This window comes from Talpa occidentalis, unplaced genomic scaffold (genome assembly GCF_014898055.3).
Source record: "Talpa occidentalis isolate TD23 unplaced genomic scaffold, MPIMG_talOcc4v2.1 talOcc4.3, whole genome shotgun sequence".
NCBI lineage: Eukaryota > Metazoa > Chordata > Mammalia > Eulipotyphla > Talpidae > Talpa > Talpa occidentalis.
In genome coordinates, this window is record NW_023603184.1 from 63432342 (window position 1) to 63447709 (window position 15368).

The following is a 15368-nucleotide window of genomic DNA, read 5'->3' on the forward strand; positions in this document are numbered from 1 at the left end:
AGCTAATACATTTGTTTGTTTGTTTGCTTAAACCAGTTTGAGCTGTTTAGTATCTTAGGCAACTGCCAAAGCTTGTCCAGGCAAGCCTTGACAAATACAGCCTTCCCTGTCCAGAGGGATCCAGGGCTCAGGGAGACCCTAGCCACAGTTCTCCCAGACTATCCACTTTCTTGTTTGCAGGACTGAGGGAGGAGCGCCCTGGACGTCCTGCCCATGGCTGCTGAGGCTGACGGGACAGAGCTGTGCTGGCCCTGCCATGTCTATGCTTGAGGCATAAGCAGGGGGCTCTGGGTAAGAGGAACGCCAACTCCCTCCTGCCTGTGTGCGTGTGTGTGTGTGTGTGCATGTGTGTGTTTGCACACGTTAGTGATCGGCAGCCTGTAGCAGAGGACCTCTTCACTTTCTCCTGAGGTTCCCCAACGCTGGTGTTGACCTGCTGGCCAGACCTGGCTCCTCCTCCCCAGTAGGCTGGGGCAGGCCCAGGAACGGTCCTTTCCTTAACAGGTCTTTCCTCTTCCTTCCTTCCCTCCTCCCCTATGGGTGGGGGTGGGCGGCTGCAAAGTCCCTGGACAAGATTTTGGAACCAGGTCAGAGTGGTGACCAGGGAAAGAGAGGAGGAACAGGAGGGAGAATTGGACAAAGGAAGCAGAGACCTAACTGGACAGCTGCTGTTCTAATGGATGTTGCCAAGAAGCTGCTGCTGCTGAGGCCACCAACACCGCTGAATACAGAGCACACACACAGAGACTGATTCTGCAAGGCGGGCTTTCTCATCTCCATTTTAAAGACAAAGAAGTGGAGGCTGGAGGCTGTTGCCCAAGGTGGCAGGGCTGTGAGTGGCAGAGCGGGGCGGAGAGCTGGCCTTGCTGACTGTGACGCCAAGACTTAGTATGCCCCATCTCCGCTGGTCCTTCCAGAGGCAAGCTTTTGTCTTGGCTATCTCTGTCCTCGAGAAGTTCAGTTTGACGGTCCCTTTGCAGACTTCACCTAGACCATTCCTCCTGAGGACCCTGGGGCTCAGGGATGCGGGTGAGTTCCGGGGTGAGGAGAGCCACACCCACCAGGGGCAGAGCCTGAATCTTCAGACAGATCCAGGTCTCATGTTGGACCCTGGTTGTGCTACCTGCCCCTGAATGCTGGCATATTTGCTTGCAGGATGGAGCAGTGGAAACTTCCTGAAGGGCAGCATAGGGTGGGACGTGCTTAACATGGAAAGAGTACAGGGCAGTGCTGGGAGCTTAGTAGGTGCTCAACCAATGCTCACTGTCTCTTATACTTAACAGATTAGCAAATGCAATTCAGCCTGCATCTCCCAACATCTAGTCCAAGGCCCCCCAATATTCAGACACTGACTTCTTGAGGAGACGAAACTGGGCCTGGGTGAGCACGCCAGGACCTGAAATGGGAACTGGCCCTGGGAGCTAGAGCAATGGTGCCATGATCCAGAGGGTGGGCGTGTGGCTGGGGGGATGAGTAAGAATTGCATGGATGGGAGGGTGTCCCGCAGCACAGCCTGGGTGAAGGCACAGGGACAGGAAACGACGTGCTCCTTAATGCACTGGGAGGAGGGGATGCAAGTGCAGGGGTTGGGGCCCCACATCCCACCCATGGTGCCTATTTGGAGAGGCAGAACAATACAGAGCTGAGGAGTGCTGACTCACCCAGACTCAGCAGGAGACATGTGGGGCAAGCTCATCCACTTTTGGGGTTCAGGAGGTAGAAGTAGGTGACCTGGTAACCCAGAGCCACTCTTTTTGACATCTTTGTTCAAATGTCAGTAAGATTAGAAATAGGTAAGAGTTTGTTTCTTTTTGTCCCATTTCATCGACAGCAATACTGAGACCCAAAGCAACTGTGACAAGGCTGTGGTGAGGTCAGCAGCGGCAGGATTGGAATACTGGGGCCTGGGTGGCTTGGCATTGTCTTATTACAGCCTAATTAGGGCACCTGCTGAAGATGAGAAACAGGAGGTCCTTTCACCTGGGGCTATGAGCCTACAGACCTCACCTCCAACCCATTTCTTAGGCTGAATTAAGACCATGTGGCATCAGGACCGTGACCACAGTTCTGTGGGATCCAGCATCCACGTGCCACCTCATTGCTTCCTTTCAGATCTTGGGCATGTACCATGCTTGCCCCTTGATGTCTATCCTCCAGCCAGACCCTTCTTTTCATCTCAACCCTGTCTTGGACTCAGAGCTGGCCCTCAGGGGACAGGAAACCCTAGGAAAGCTCACTTGCTTTCCCAGCACCAGATTTGACACCCTTCACAGGCATGGAGTGCACTCAACATGTTTGCTGAATGAATTAATGAATAAATAAATGAAACAGTGTCTCCAATAAAGAGCACAGACACTGCAGCAGATCTGGATTCCATCTCAGCTCACTTCTAGCTGTGTGGCTTGAAGTTAGTCATGCGTGTCTCTGAATCTGTTTCCTCATTTGTAAAGAACCATCCTAGTAGTGATCTTACAAATATGTGGAAGGAGCAAAGGGCAGGTAAGTGTGGAAGACAAGCTTCTCTCAGAGATGCATCCACATCCTAGTCCCTGGAGCCTGCCAAAATTACGTCACTTGGAACATTACCTTACTTGGAAAAAAGACCCTAATAACATGAATTAGGGCAAGGCTATTACAGTGAGGAACCTCTGGGTTACCCAGGTGGGTACTAAATGCTAGTACAAATGTCCTTATAAGAGACATGAGGACACTTGGCATAGCAAGCAGGAGGCAGTGTCCCCACGGATGCAAAGTCTGGAGAGATGCGGTTACAAGCCTAGGAATGCTGGCAGCTGCCAGAAGCCAGAAAAGGCACAGAACAGATTCTCCCCTGGCACTTGCCAAGGGCAGCCTCTGCCCTCTCCTTCATTTCAGTCCAGCGATCCTGATTTTGGACGTCTAACTTCTAGAAATGTGAGAGAATAAATTTCTGTGTCTTGTTGGGAACGACCTCGGTAGGTAAGGCGCGCTGCGCAGGTGTGGAGAGGCCCTTGGGAGGCAGCAGGCATCGCTCCTTTCTTCTGAGACTGTCATATCTTAGTTGCATTACTTCCATCGACTAGCACGGCTCTCAGCAGGCAGCCCACTGGTGGCAGATTGGCAGGGAAGGGAAGCTTCCCTCCATGAGAGGAGGGCGTTGAGCTCTGCGTTCCAAAGCCCATGCTCACAGGGCTCTGGAGCGTGTCTTCTGAAGGCCGCTGGGATTATACGGTCACTGACTCCGCAAAGCCAAACGCATCCTGCACACAGCCCCAACATGCCAAACCCTCCTACCTCGGGGACTGCTCGCGTGTTCTGGTCCTGCCTTCAGGCTGAGAGGCTACCACCCACCAGGATCACAGGGCTATGGGGTGGGGAGTGTGGACTCCAAGTGAGGAGGCTGTGACTCCTTTGCTGTTGCCAAGATGTTTAGGGCCAGGAACCCACTTTTTCAGAATCACTGAGCAGGTGTCGATGGGCCCACTTTCTGCTAGAAGGGAATTAGATTCCCCAAAGAGGGTCTAGCTGCTCTGAGTTTCTCTTCTCCCCAAATTGGAGCTTCCTAGTGCCAGGGCTGAGCAAGCAGGACAGGAAGGATAGGCATATATCTGCTTTCACAAGGCATCCCTGCATGCAAGGCTGGCACCCACTGCTCTAAACCTACCACCAAAGAGAAACAGCACCTCTGGGTGGAGTTCAATGTCCTCTCAAAGGGCTTCGGTTTTGGTTTCTGGCTTGTTTATTTTTTTTTGATATGTGAACTATACATTAGCAAGTGTATTAGTGTAAGCCATGTTTTCCATATATGAATTTTAAAAATTCCAGAAAACAATTGTTTTCCAGAACATACTAGGGAGGTCTGCAACTGTAAGATGCACAGTGAATTCTTTTGCAGAGCACTGGAGAACCTCCCCAAACAGTGGCCAAATTCATTTTCTGAGTCAATCTGCACATTCCTGTGCATCCAGGCTGTAGTCTGTGTAGGCGGCGGAGAATATGTGCACTGGCAAAGGGACAACCACAAACAGGAGCTGGGACCCCATGCTGGTCTCTTCACTGATTTTTGCATGCCCTCATGTATCTCTGCCTCTGTGAGGCAAGCTCACAAAGGTGGGCCTCTGGGGCACGAGGTATGGAGCTAGGGGTTTGAGGAAGACTCAGCTAGGACCCCACACTTAGGAAATGAAATAGGAGGCCACAAACCTGACTGACGAGTATTGCACCAAGTGTGTCTCCTCACCCCTGACGTTCTCAGGGTCCACCTGAACCTATAAGTGTCCATTTCTCTGTAGAGTAAATGAGTTCCAATGAACCGGTGGTGATGATAAGTTGTCAGGGTGATTGATGCTGCTGGGTGGGATGCCCCAGATTCAGTCAGGAGGTCAGGAAATTACAGCCTCCTCAGCTTGCAGGTCAGATCAGTGCCTTGATGAAATCACCATGCTGCGATAGCTGGGGTCACAGAGGGGAATGGACCCTGATTGTAGCTTACAGACAGTACACAAGGTGCTGGAGCAGAAAGAAGGACAGAAGGAAAAGAATTCATCTACTCTACTGAGGTGATCAGGGAAGGCTTCCTGCAGGAGGTGGCACCTGACCTGGCCCTAGACTCTTACAGGGTAATGGAAAGGTACAGTCCTGGTGTTCTGAGACAGAATAGCTGAACCAAGGGCAGGCCATTATGGGGAATAGCTAGTAGGGTACAGAGGCTGAAGATCTGATCAGACAGCTGGATGGAAGAACACTGTATATAGAAAACCATAAAGGAAATGTCGATAACCTGAACTACATTTCAATAGGAACACCTTTTCACCCATCAGTGGAATAAAAAGACCAGGCACAAACTAGGAAACTAGGATAGGATATTTGCAACACATATAATGAGTCACGGAGTGGGTAGCCTTAATATATAAAATGCTTATTCAAATCAATTGGAAATAGGCAACTCCATAGAAATGGGTCAAATAACTAAAGAGCCATTTCACAAACAGGAAATATTATTGATCAATAAACATAGGAAAGGATGTGCAACTTCACTAGCAATAAATGAAACTGAAAATTAGAATCACAGGGAGATGCCATTGGAATGTTGACTATATCACTTTGGTAGCAAGGATAGGAAATAAGCTGAGCCTTCAAACCACGCTAGTAGAATTGAGGGTGGGGAAACCACCAGTCCAAAGACCTGCAACATTTATGAGTGTTAAAATGCAAATACCCAGTGACTCAGCAATTTCATTCCCAGACATGCAGTGATCCTAAAGCAATGGCTGTACCTGGGGACCAATGTACTGCACAAGAGCTTCCCCACAGAGATGTTCAAAATAGCAAAAAGGCTGCCTGATGCTTCAGAGCATCATGAGAATTAATGAATTAGAGCCCCATGCATTAATGCAGGAATCTCTTGAAAATATTGCAAAATGTGGAAAGCAGGTTAAAAATATATGTATCTGCAATGATTCTATTCATATAATGCACACAAAACAAAACCTAACAACATACTGTTGGGGGAGTCAGACAGAAGATGCCAGGGGATGATAAATCTAGGTCCCAGAAAATGGGGCGATGGGAGACTGAGGCAGGGCAGTGGAGGGGCAAATGGGTCCTCAAAGAGGTTGGCACATCCCCAGTCCTTATGCTCGGCAGGGCACGAGGGTATGTTGTCACTATTTGTTTCTTAGCCAAGTTTTGTTTTCGTTTGTATGTCTTCAATATTTAAAAGATCAAATTTTTAAAATGGGTGTCAAGGTGGAAGTTGGCCTCTGGTAAGAACTGGCTGAGTGGACAGGGGTTCAGGGTGCGGAGTGGAGCGACCCCAGGGCTGGTTGTAGAGAACATATGTCGGCTGCTGGAAGGCCTTTGAGGGTTCAGTGTTTGTCTCCCTGGTCACCCAGTGGGCTAATTTTGGTCTCTCCATTCGTTTGCTGTCCAGGTCCCCTCCCTATTAGCTCCAGTCTGTCTCTGCACCCAAAGGCCTCTATATCCACATGCAATCCATTCAACTCTCAGCTCACCCGTTCCCACTACAGACCCCACCAGACCAAGCTGCGGGACAGCTTTCAGCAGAACCGTAATAAAGAAATCACTGTTTTCAGTTGACAAAGAGCAGATTTCTTACTAAGTAAACACTGATGTTTTGGTAGGGAAATTAGGTTATAAAATTGTGCCTACAAAGGAGGCCATACAGATGGACTTGGTTAAGGTCTAGCCGCACAGGCAACAGGGGTTAACTGCACCGGCTAGTCTTGATCACATTTTTCCCCTTTGGAACAGAAGGATAGGAAGGTTATCAGCTTTTGCAAACATAAAACCCAAGAAGCTTTTTAAAAAAGGGGAAGTATCAAAGAGACTCTTTTTCCTAGCAAAGTGATAACTTGTGCAGAGCTGAGCTGGGTGGGGGGCCTTGGATTTGATCCATGGGGGAGGGGAGGCAGAAGTTCAGCTGGCCCCCTGGAAGGAGGCCCTGGGCCTGATCTGGATGACCCCTTTCCAGGTGACCTGTGGCGTAAGTTAACCTCCAGGCATGTGGGGGTCTTTGTCTGTAAGAGGAATCTTTCTTGGCTGAGAACAGCTGGGCTAAATCTCCCAGAAAGTCAAGGCTTTGAGGGAACTGTCACATCAGCGGGTACATTTGAGGGGGCTGCAGGGGACGTATGGGTGAGAATGAGACGTGTGGTCTTGGGCATGGGGGGATGGTTTCAGCAAAAGGAGGGGTGCCACTGGCCTTCACGAGGGCCTAGGTTTAAGCAATAAGAAAAGGCCTGGATGGGGGTGGAGGGAAATTCTCCAAACTCTGGCCTGGTCTGCCAAACTGGTGTGTGGAATTTCCTCTCTGGGATGCCTGTCAAAGCTAGATGGATAATCTGGAATAGTTTAGATAAGTGTTTTCCTAGAGGTGGCAGGCGCTGATTTTTACCAAGCATTTGAGGCTATCAGTGTACTTTGAAAAGGGCCCTTCTTTAATACTGGTGTTGGTGTCTGCCTGGGAGTGGAAGTTCCTCACTGGAAATAGGAGCCACCCCAGGAAGACAGAGGAGCCCCTGGAAGGCTGGGGCTTGGGCTTTGATGGTGGAGGAGGGCCTCCTGAGCTGCCCCCTTCCAGCATATCTCTCTGTAACTGCCCTTACCACTCCCAGATTGTGCCCCCTGGGCCCTATTCCCCTATAGCCTGGCACATCACAGGCCCTGGGAGAGGTTTGACAAATGACTGAGCACTATGAATTTCCCTCAATGAATTAAGCAACAACAAAACTCTTTCTTCTTGGATCGGGTGGAACAGGTCAGGTTTACATTTCAGAAATGCAGTTCCTGGAAGGATAAGATGAAGGGGGGCTCCTAGTATGACCCAACATATTTTTTCCTCCCTGGGCACCAGGACATTTAGTTGAGGTCACACCACTGGTGCAGTGAGGTTTAAAGAGCAGTCACAGTAGGACTTGGGCATGGGTCACTGCTCACACATTTCCTCATCAAAGGTTGAAAGCTGACAGCACTTGGGACCCAGATAAATCAGGCAATAGTGAATTTGGCTGAATAAATGAATGTGCTGTGGGCAGGTATATAAGCTTCCACGCAGAGTGGACAATCTGAACATGTGCAATGGAGGAGGAGTCTTTCCTCAAAGGCCAATCTATCCCATCAACACCTGAAATTTTACTGTTAGCAATTAATTCCTTTGGATTAGTTACTGTTCTGTTCCCCAGCTTGCAACAGAAATAACAAGAGTGTATCCCTGAGACCAGTAGTGAGATGCCCCTTCTTCTCCATGGACAATCACAGAGGAGAGCTCAAGATTGGGGGTCATGAACTCAGTGATCTTGGCAAGCTCTTAAATTCTAAGAACCTCCAGTTTTCTCCTTTATGAATTGGGGAGACTATTACCCACTGTATAGGGTGTTGGGAGGTCAGGAGATGATACCATCCACCCCACACCCAGCAGAGTAGCTGGAATGAAAGGTGGCTTTCCTTCTGGGGACAACAAAAAAGTGAAAAGAGGAAATGATTGTCCAGTACTCACTATGTACCAGGAGGTGTTCCATGTGCTTGACCTTTACTCACCCGCCTAATCCTCACAACCAACCATGTGGGGTTCTACATGTCATATCTTCCATGGGATTCAGTATAGGATGGAAAATGCCCAAGACTATGGGGCCCAGGGAGACAGGAGAACCAGACAGACTAACCCTGCAGGACTATCCTCCAGGCAGCCCCTCCCCAAGCTGCTCTACATACCCCACTCCCTGCAGACGGGCCTTGTTTCTGCACATCAAGATTTGCGTCATTCTTCGGGCCCCTCCTGCCCTCGGCTGACCACACGGGCTCTCTCCAAAGCCCAGAGCCAGGCAGCAACTCTTCTGTGAGGGGCTGGCGCTCAGCAAAGATCAAAGACCAGGCTGCCTTATCAGACACGCTCCTCATTAAACTTTTACAGCCCAGTTTCCATTATAAATGAGCTGTCTGTCCCGTGCCGCAGAACATGTTCCTGCAGTTGGGAATCTGAAGCTCTCAGAGCTGGGAGATTCTTTAGCAGAGGGGCAGGACAGAGAGGGGGGCCTGCAGGGTCAAAGTGCCTGGGTTCAAATCCCAGCTGGGCTACTTACTAGGAAAATGTCACTGGACAAAGCAGTCACCTGCCAATGTCTCTGTCTCCCCACAGATAGGCTGCCATCTTTATACAGTGCTGGTGAGGGTTATACGGTCCAATCCAGAGGGCTGGGCCCCGGCTCCTGTGATTATACCTCAGCTCGTCTGCCCCCAGCATCGTGTGGACAAGAGAGGGGAGACATCTGCCCGGAGGGGGGTGGGCACTAAGGGTCACTCACATCACCTACTTGTCATTCAGTCCTTAGACAGCCATGGGGGCAGGTGAACTGCCTTGCAAACTGTTCAGACTTGGGGTTTCCTGGCCTTTTGTCTAGCTGCCACCCAGTGGCTCTGAAGGGGCCATCAACCACAGTGGATTGTCAGGAGCATTCTCTGGAGACGGAAGGGCAGTGAGGATCTGAGTGGGGAGGAAGGACAAGTCCCTGGTGGGCCACAGTGGGCCCACCCAGCTTCTCAGCCTAGCAGCCAGGCAGATAGGCCTTCCGGAAGTCTCCCACCCACAAGTCTCTGAAAGGAACCCATGCGTTTGCTGAGGGAGGAGGAGGTTTTTGCGAAACACAAAGTCAGTCCTCTCTGAACCATGAACCTGGTATGCTGTGCCAAGAATTGAGAAGAAAATATCCACACGTCTTTCAACATGCCCTCAGTGACTGGCTGAAGACTGAGCTGCAGGGGCCCGGGACCAGGCGGATGGGTTGCAGGCAAGTGCACTGTGTTTATTCATCTCAGGATGAGCCAGTGCAGTCGTCACGCAACACTGACCTCGGAAAAAGTCATCTTCAAATTCCAGACTGGAAAGCTTAGGAGCTCAACCAGCAATAGTGAAGTAACTAGGCTACTAGTTTCTTAAGTGAGGCCCAGCAACAGAGGGCTAAACATTCCTATTAATATGCAGTCACCAGGACAAGGTGGGGTTCTGGCATCCTGAACAGCGCTCAGGGGCTCTGGGACATTTGCATGCATGACAAAGTGTCCAAATGATGGGGTGGGGGGTGGAGGCCCTTACAACCACCACCTGGCATTTCCTTGCTTTGCTTAAAGTACCTGGGCCAGCACAGTAACTTTGCACAATTGATAGCTAGGCTGCCGAGCCATCTGTCCCTAGCAAGAGTCCCCTTCTCTCCTCCGTGCACATGGTTTTTGGCCATGACTGCTGACGCAATGCTCACCAAGCACAGCTCAGGATCAAGTGATCTTTGGGGGTTTGGGGGGCAGTGGTTAATCCAAAATCTAGGGAGGTGCTGGGAGTCATGGGTGTCAGAGGCAGGTATGGAGACAGGTCAGAAAGCAGAGGCTGTGCTGTCCATGTTTGAGATGCTGTAGCTGGCCCCTTCCCTGCCCCAGCCCCAGTGTGCTTACCTCCTTTTATGAGCTGAGAGTATGAATTGATTTAAGTCCATTTTTAGATGCTGGATCTGTAAACAGGTTATAGAAAGGAGCCGGGGGATCTTTAACACCACACATTTCAGAGTGGTTATCAGAGAGAGAGAAGGCTCTATAGCCTGCTAGCTCTTTGATTCCAAAAAGCCAACACAGAACTCTGGACCTGCCTCTTGAATATGAAATAAGCAGAGTGGCTGCAGGGGTTACCAAACTCTGGCTGTGGGTGTTTGATTCCCAGGCCTTACCTAAGTCTGAATGAACTCCAACTTCTAGGGCTGGAGTCAAGAAATGCGCATGTTTAAGACACCCTGGTTCAGATTCACAAGCAGGTGTGAGAACTGCTGTAGATGTTCTCTGCAAGCCCTTCTGGGCCGGAAGGGGAAGAACCCATAAACAACATGGAGAGATAAAGATCAATCCCAACTCGCTGAACTGGGAACATGAGCTTCTACCTTCCCTGACAGGACACAAGGTAATCCTGGCCCAAGGCAGCCCTAATTCCTGCTGTGTGATTGCAAACGTGGCGGAAATGGGGAACTCCAGTGGGGGGCCATGCCACACCGTGCCTTAGTATTAGCCCCACGATACCGGTGAGCTTGTTTCCAGGATCCAGAGGCCAAAGCGTTCTCTCCCGCTAGCAGTCACGAGGTTATGGAGAGACTTCAGGGACCTCTTGCCCTTGACAGTGGACTCTGGGAGACTCAGGAGCAGGTGCCCAAGGGGGCATCACACAATAACCCCATCTGACCAGTACAAACTGCTCTCTACCCCGTCTGTCTCCCCAGCACCCATGGTTGACACAGACACAAGGCGATGTGCCAGGGCTCCATGGGCAGTGTCTTTTACTCTTCCAGAATTATCAGAGTGTTACTCTGTTAGTGAGTCCCGCGGGGGGCTGCACCACAGGTGATGGGGCAGGATGAGTGTGCAGAGGGTTGGGTGCTGGGCAGTGCTGGTTGGGTTTGTACACGCTAAACTCCACCGTCTGCCCCATGCGGTGCGGGGTCAGCTCCTGGCCCCGATCCTCTTCTGCTGGGAACCACGAAGACAGCTCTGGCAGGTCTCTTTGCCATGCTTCTCGTTCCTCCTCTAACTGCTCCTAGTTACCCTGAAAATAAATCTGACTACTTTCTCCTGCTCCTGGTAGCCAAAAGGATCAAGGACAAATTCCTCACGTGGGAAAAAAAGGTCCTACTTCTCTCCACCTGCAGTGGTACATTTTCAGTCCCGTTTCCACCCTCAATGTCACAGACTGGACAGGAGTCTCGCCCAACGACAAGCCCCGGCTTGCCTCTGCCACACAGGTCTCTGGGCCTGCAGTGAACCCCCTTCTCTACTAGGCACATGGAAATAACAACAGTAATAGCAACTGCTGTTAATATCCATGGAACGTTTCCACACTGTTCTATATGCTTTACCACATTTCCCCATTTAATTTTCAAAATAACTCAGTTGATGGGGCAGCTATTATTATTATTATGCCCTTTGACAGATAAGAAAACTAAGGCTAATCCATTCAGTTAGTTAGTCGCCCACGGCTGGTGAATTCAGCACTGGGGTTGAAGGCCCGGTAGCCTGGCAGGGCTGGTGAAAGCAGCACTTCTGCCGGGCCAGGGAGCACCATGCACGGAGCACTACACTTGGAGCACATATGCACAGCCAGCTGGGCGCTCACTCATTGCACCATGAAGATCATGTAAACCAAGAGGCCGGTGTCCTGTGAGCCAGGAGCAGGTACAGGCTCCGGCTGGGGCTGACCAGAGATGACACTGCACCTCATTTGCTGTGCAACATTTGTGTAATTAGACACATTTGGCGCCAGCAAGAAGGAGCGGGCTACAGCAGGGGCTTGATGGATCGGGCGCTCCACCAGGCTCTGACCACATTAATCACAGAAGCCAGAGCCATGGGGCCATTTTTTCATAGGCTTTGTCCTGTTTTCCACCTGGGGCGCTGGGGGTGGGGGCCAAGGGTGGGCCCCCCAGAGCTGGAGGCTAGCCCTGAAGAGCTCACTGTATCGCCCTAGGGCCTGGGCAGGGATCGACTGTCCTGAGGATAATATGGAGCCCTGGTAGCCCAGCAGGACCCGGGCTCTGGGAACACATGCTGCTGCTCCTCACTGGGCAGTGAAGGGGACAAGCCCCTCCCTGGCTGGGGAGGGGAGCCTGCGCCGGAAAGCCTGTTCCCCTCAACCCTTGAGCAGACACAAGCACACTGGGAAGATGGGTAGAAGTCAGCTCACCTCTCCTAGTCTCAGCACCAGCAGCTGTGAGATACAGGTTCTAACCCCATCTCCCGGGGCTGTGGGAAGATAACTGAGTGTAATAGCGTGCAGGCGCCACAGCAGAGCCCGGAGCAAGTGAGTGACACCCCAGACACCACCCTGCGGGTGATGCCAGACTCACCACAGGCACCTGAGTAATGACCCCACAGATGCTCACATCCTAATCCCAGGAACTGGCTCTCTTCTATGGGGAAATGGATGTGCAGATGGATGAAGGGTCTCAGCACAGGAAGATTATCCGAGATGATCCAGGTGGCCCTAGAAGCCGTCCAGAGAAGGAGAGGAAGAAAGAGAAAGCTATAGCAGAAGATGAAGAAGTCAGGCGGAGGTGGGGAGAAAAGGCGATGTGACAAGAGGCAGCGGCATGGGCCAGGAAAGCAGGCAGCGTCTGGGAGCTAGAAAAGTGGAGGAAAGAGATGCTTTCCTAGAGCCTCCAGAAGGAGCTCTAGTCCTGCCAAAATCTTGATTTTAGGGACATAGGACTTACTTCAGACTTCTAGCCTCCAGCCTTGTGTGAGAATAAATGTATTGTTAAGCCACTAAGTTAGAGGTAATTTGTTACAGAACTATAGGAAACTACTACGCTATCCTTCAGCGATCAAATCTAGTGAAAGGGCCATCTAGGCCCGTGAGCAGCAAGGTCATCTCCAAGGCCAGCTGGCCTGGTCAGACTTCACCGGCTGCCTGCCATCATCACTTTCTACTTCCTCAGGGGCTCTGCCTACACCTGCCTTCACAGGTCAGGAAGGAAGCAGACCCAGAGAGGGAATGACTGTGTTTAACCCAGAGCTGGGAAATGGCAAAGGCTGGATAAGGTTTGGGGGTGGCATTAAAGCCCACAGGTCCCAATTAGCTCTGGAGGGACAGCACTGGGGGACCCTTATTCAGTGGCAAGTCCCTGCCTGCAGCCAGAACACCCTAGGCCTGAGCCTGCAGCAACATCACCCGGAGGTTGTGTTAAACACAGATGGTCTGAGACTGACTCAGCAGGTCTGGGGTGGGGCCCGCGACTCTGCATTCCTACCAGGCTCCCAGGGAACACTGGTGCTGCTGCTCCAGGGTTTGGGGAACTGCTGACCCGAGGGTGGGACCCTAACAAAGGGATATATATGCTTTTAAGAAAGAATCACATGGACCATATAAGGTACTTGAGGTCCATGAGTGAGGCTGAGGGCCAAGGCGATCATTACACTTCTAACCCCTCTCTCCAGGTGAGCGGCCCTGAAGGCGAGTTATTTAACATCTCTGTGCTGCCTCAGTTCCTTCATCTGTAAAATGGGGATGATTAAAAAAACGTCTATCTTACAGGGTTCTTGAAAGGATTAAGAGATGAGACGCCCGAAGTATGTTGGCAAGGTTTGTTACCATCAGAAATTATAGTCACCAATGGTGGGGTTTTCTTAGATCTCTGTTTTTGCCCCAAGGTATGTGGGGAGATGTGAACCAGGGTAGTCACCTACAGAGATGTAAACCCTGTGGGTTCCCCCTCCAGGGAGCTTCCAGCATTGTCTACCTCTCTGACCAGCCTTGGACAGGAAGCCTGTGTCCCTGTCCTGTGACACCGAACAGGCAATTCCAATCCCCTTCCAAACAGGAACTCAGCTCCCTTGGTACATATTCGCTTTCCACCAACCCAATGATTTGGGGTGATCTACTAGCTCCAGATTTATACACCTTCCAGAAGCTGCCTAGGAGGTGGGCAGAGGGCTGGAACAGCCCAGTCACTGACGAGGTCTAACCACGTGAGAACCAGCTACAGATGCCAAAATAAAATGAAAATACCCCACATGTCTGAAGGATATGGGAGAAATCCTGAAGGACTCCCTATTCCCAAATCCGGGACAATTTGAACAGTATGATAACTAGTGATAATAATAGAGTCTAACTCATAAAATAATATATATATCCATGCATTTATTTGATACAAATAAATTATCAAAGAAAGACAGAAATGGGGAAGAAGGACCAGCTCTTTCTTATGGTAGAATTCTAATCAATAAATGTGGAAAGAATGAGGGAAAAAGAAAACTAGCATTTAACAAACACTAGCAATAACTGTTTCTAGCAAGAGAACCGTCACTGAATATTAAAGTTAGTGGGTGAAAACATGATGGGAAACAGGATATTTACATATTATCAAAGTGCTACCCCACAAAATACATATTAATTCCGAAGGGACCAACTGCAAAATGGAGAAAGCCACTGGACCTCCCCTTACCCCAATGATCAAAACTAACTTCTGCAGCCCTAAGAAGTGGCGCCGTGCCTGGCATCGCAACACCACTTCTATGGTCTTCTTCCCCAAAATGCATATTCTGAACTGAATCATGAGGCAGTGTCAGACAAACCCAAATCAGGGACATTTTGCACAGTAGCTGGCCTGTCCTTTCCAAAATGCAAAGGTTGTGAAAGACAAGAGACTGAGCAAGAGTCCTGGACTAAAGATGACTAAGGAGATATGACAGTAAATGCAAAAGCTGAATCCTGGGAAGGAAAAGAGACATTAGCTGGCAACTGATCACATTTGCATGAGGTTGAAAAATTAGTTAATGGCACTGTACTATCTTTGGTTACGTAAGATGTTAACATTTGAGGAGCTGGGGGGAGATGTCGACAGGAAATCTTTGCATTATTTTTGCAACTGTTTTTATATGTCTGATATAATAATCATGTGAGATCTGCCCTGGAGGAGCAGTAGGTGCCTAGAGGCTGGGCCACCTGCCCAGTCACCTACCTCCCAACCAGGCACAGTACCTGGACACAGTGTGCGCCCAACAAGTGTTTACTGACTTAGTTTGAGTGGGAGGTGGGAGAAGCAGTGAGGCCGTGCATCCATGGGTGATGGCGTGAGAAGGGCTCTGTACTCCGTGGATGTGGGCAGTGTGCCTTATTGTTGAAGAAGTGACAGGGAAGCTGAGATTCTGTTGGGGGGCAGTGGGCTGGAGAGCTGGAGAAGGATCCCCACTCAGTGTCGGGGATCTCAGTGCCCCCAGAAGGAGGTAGCTCCTGAGCTGAGGCTTAGGGAATGTGTAGGAGGTGGCTAGGAAGAGCGACGATCTAGGCAGGCTGGGAGCAGGACCTGAAGCATGGGGACAAGTGACGGGATTGCCATGGACAG

The 15368-nt window shown here is 50.4% G+C and overlaps 1 protein-coding gene across 4 annotated transcripts in view; it reads right to left on the reverse strand.

The window, feature by feature from the left end:
* Positions 1-15368, reverse strand: part of GLI2 (GLI family zinc finger 2) — a 236602-nt gene that overhangs the window by 43356 nt on the left and 177878 nt on the right. The gene's annotated exons all lie outside the window — the stretch shown is intronic.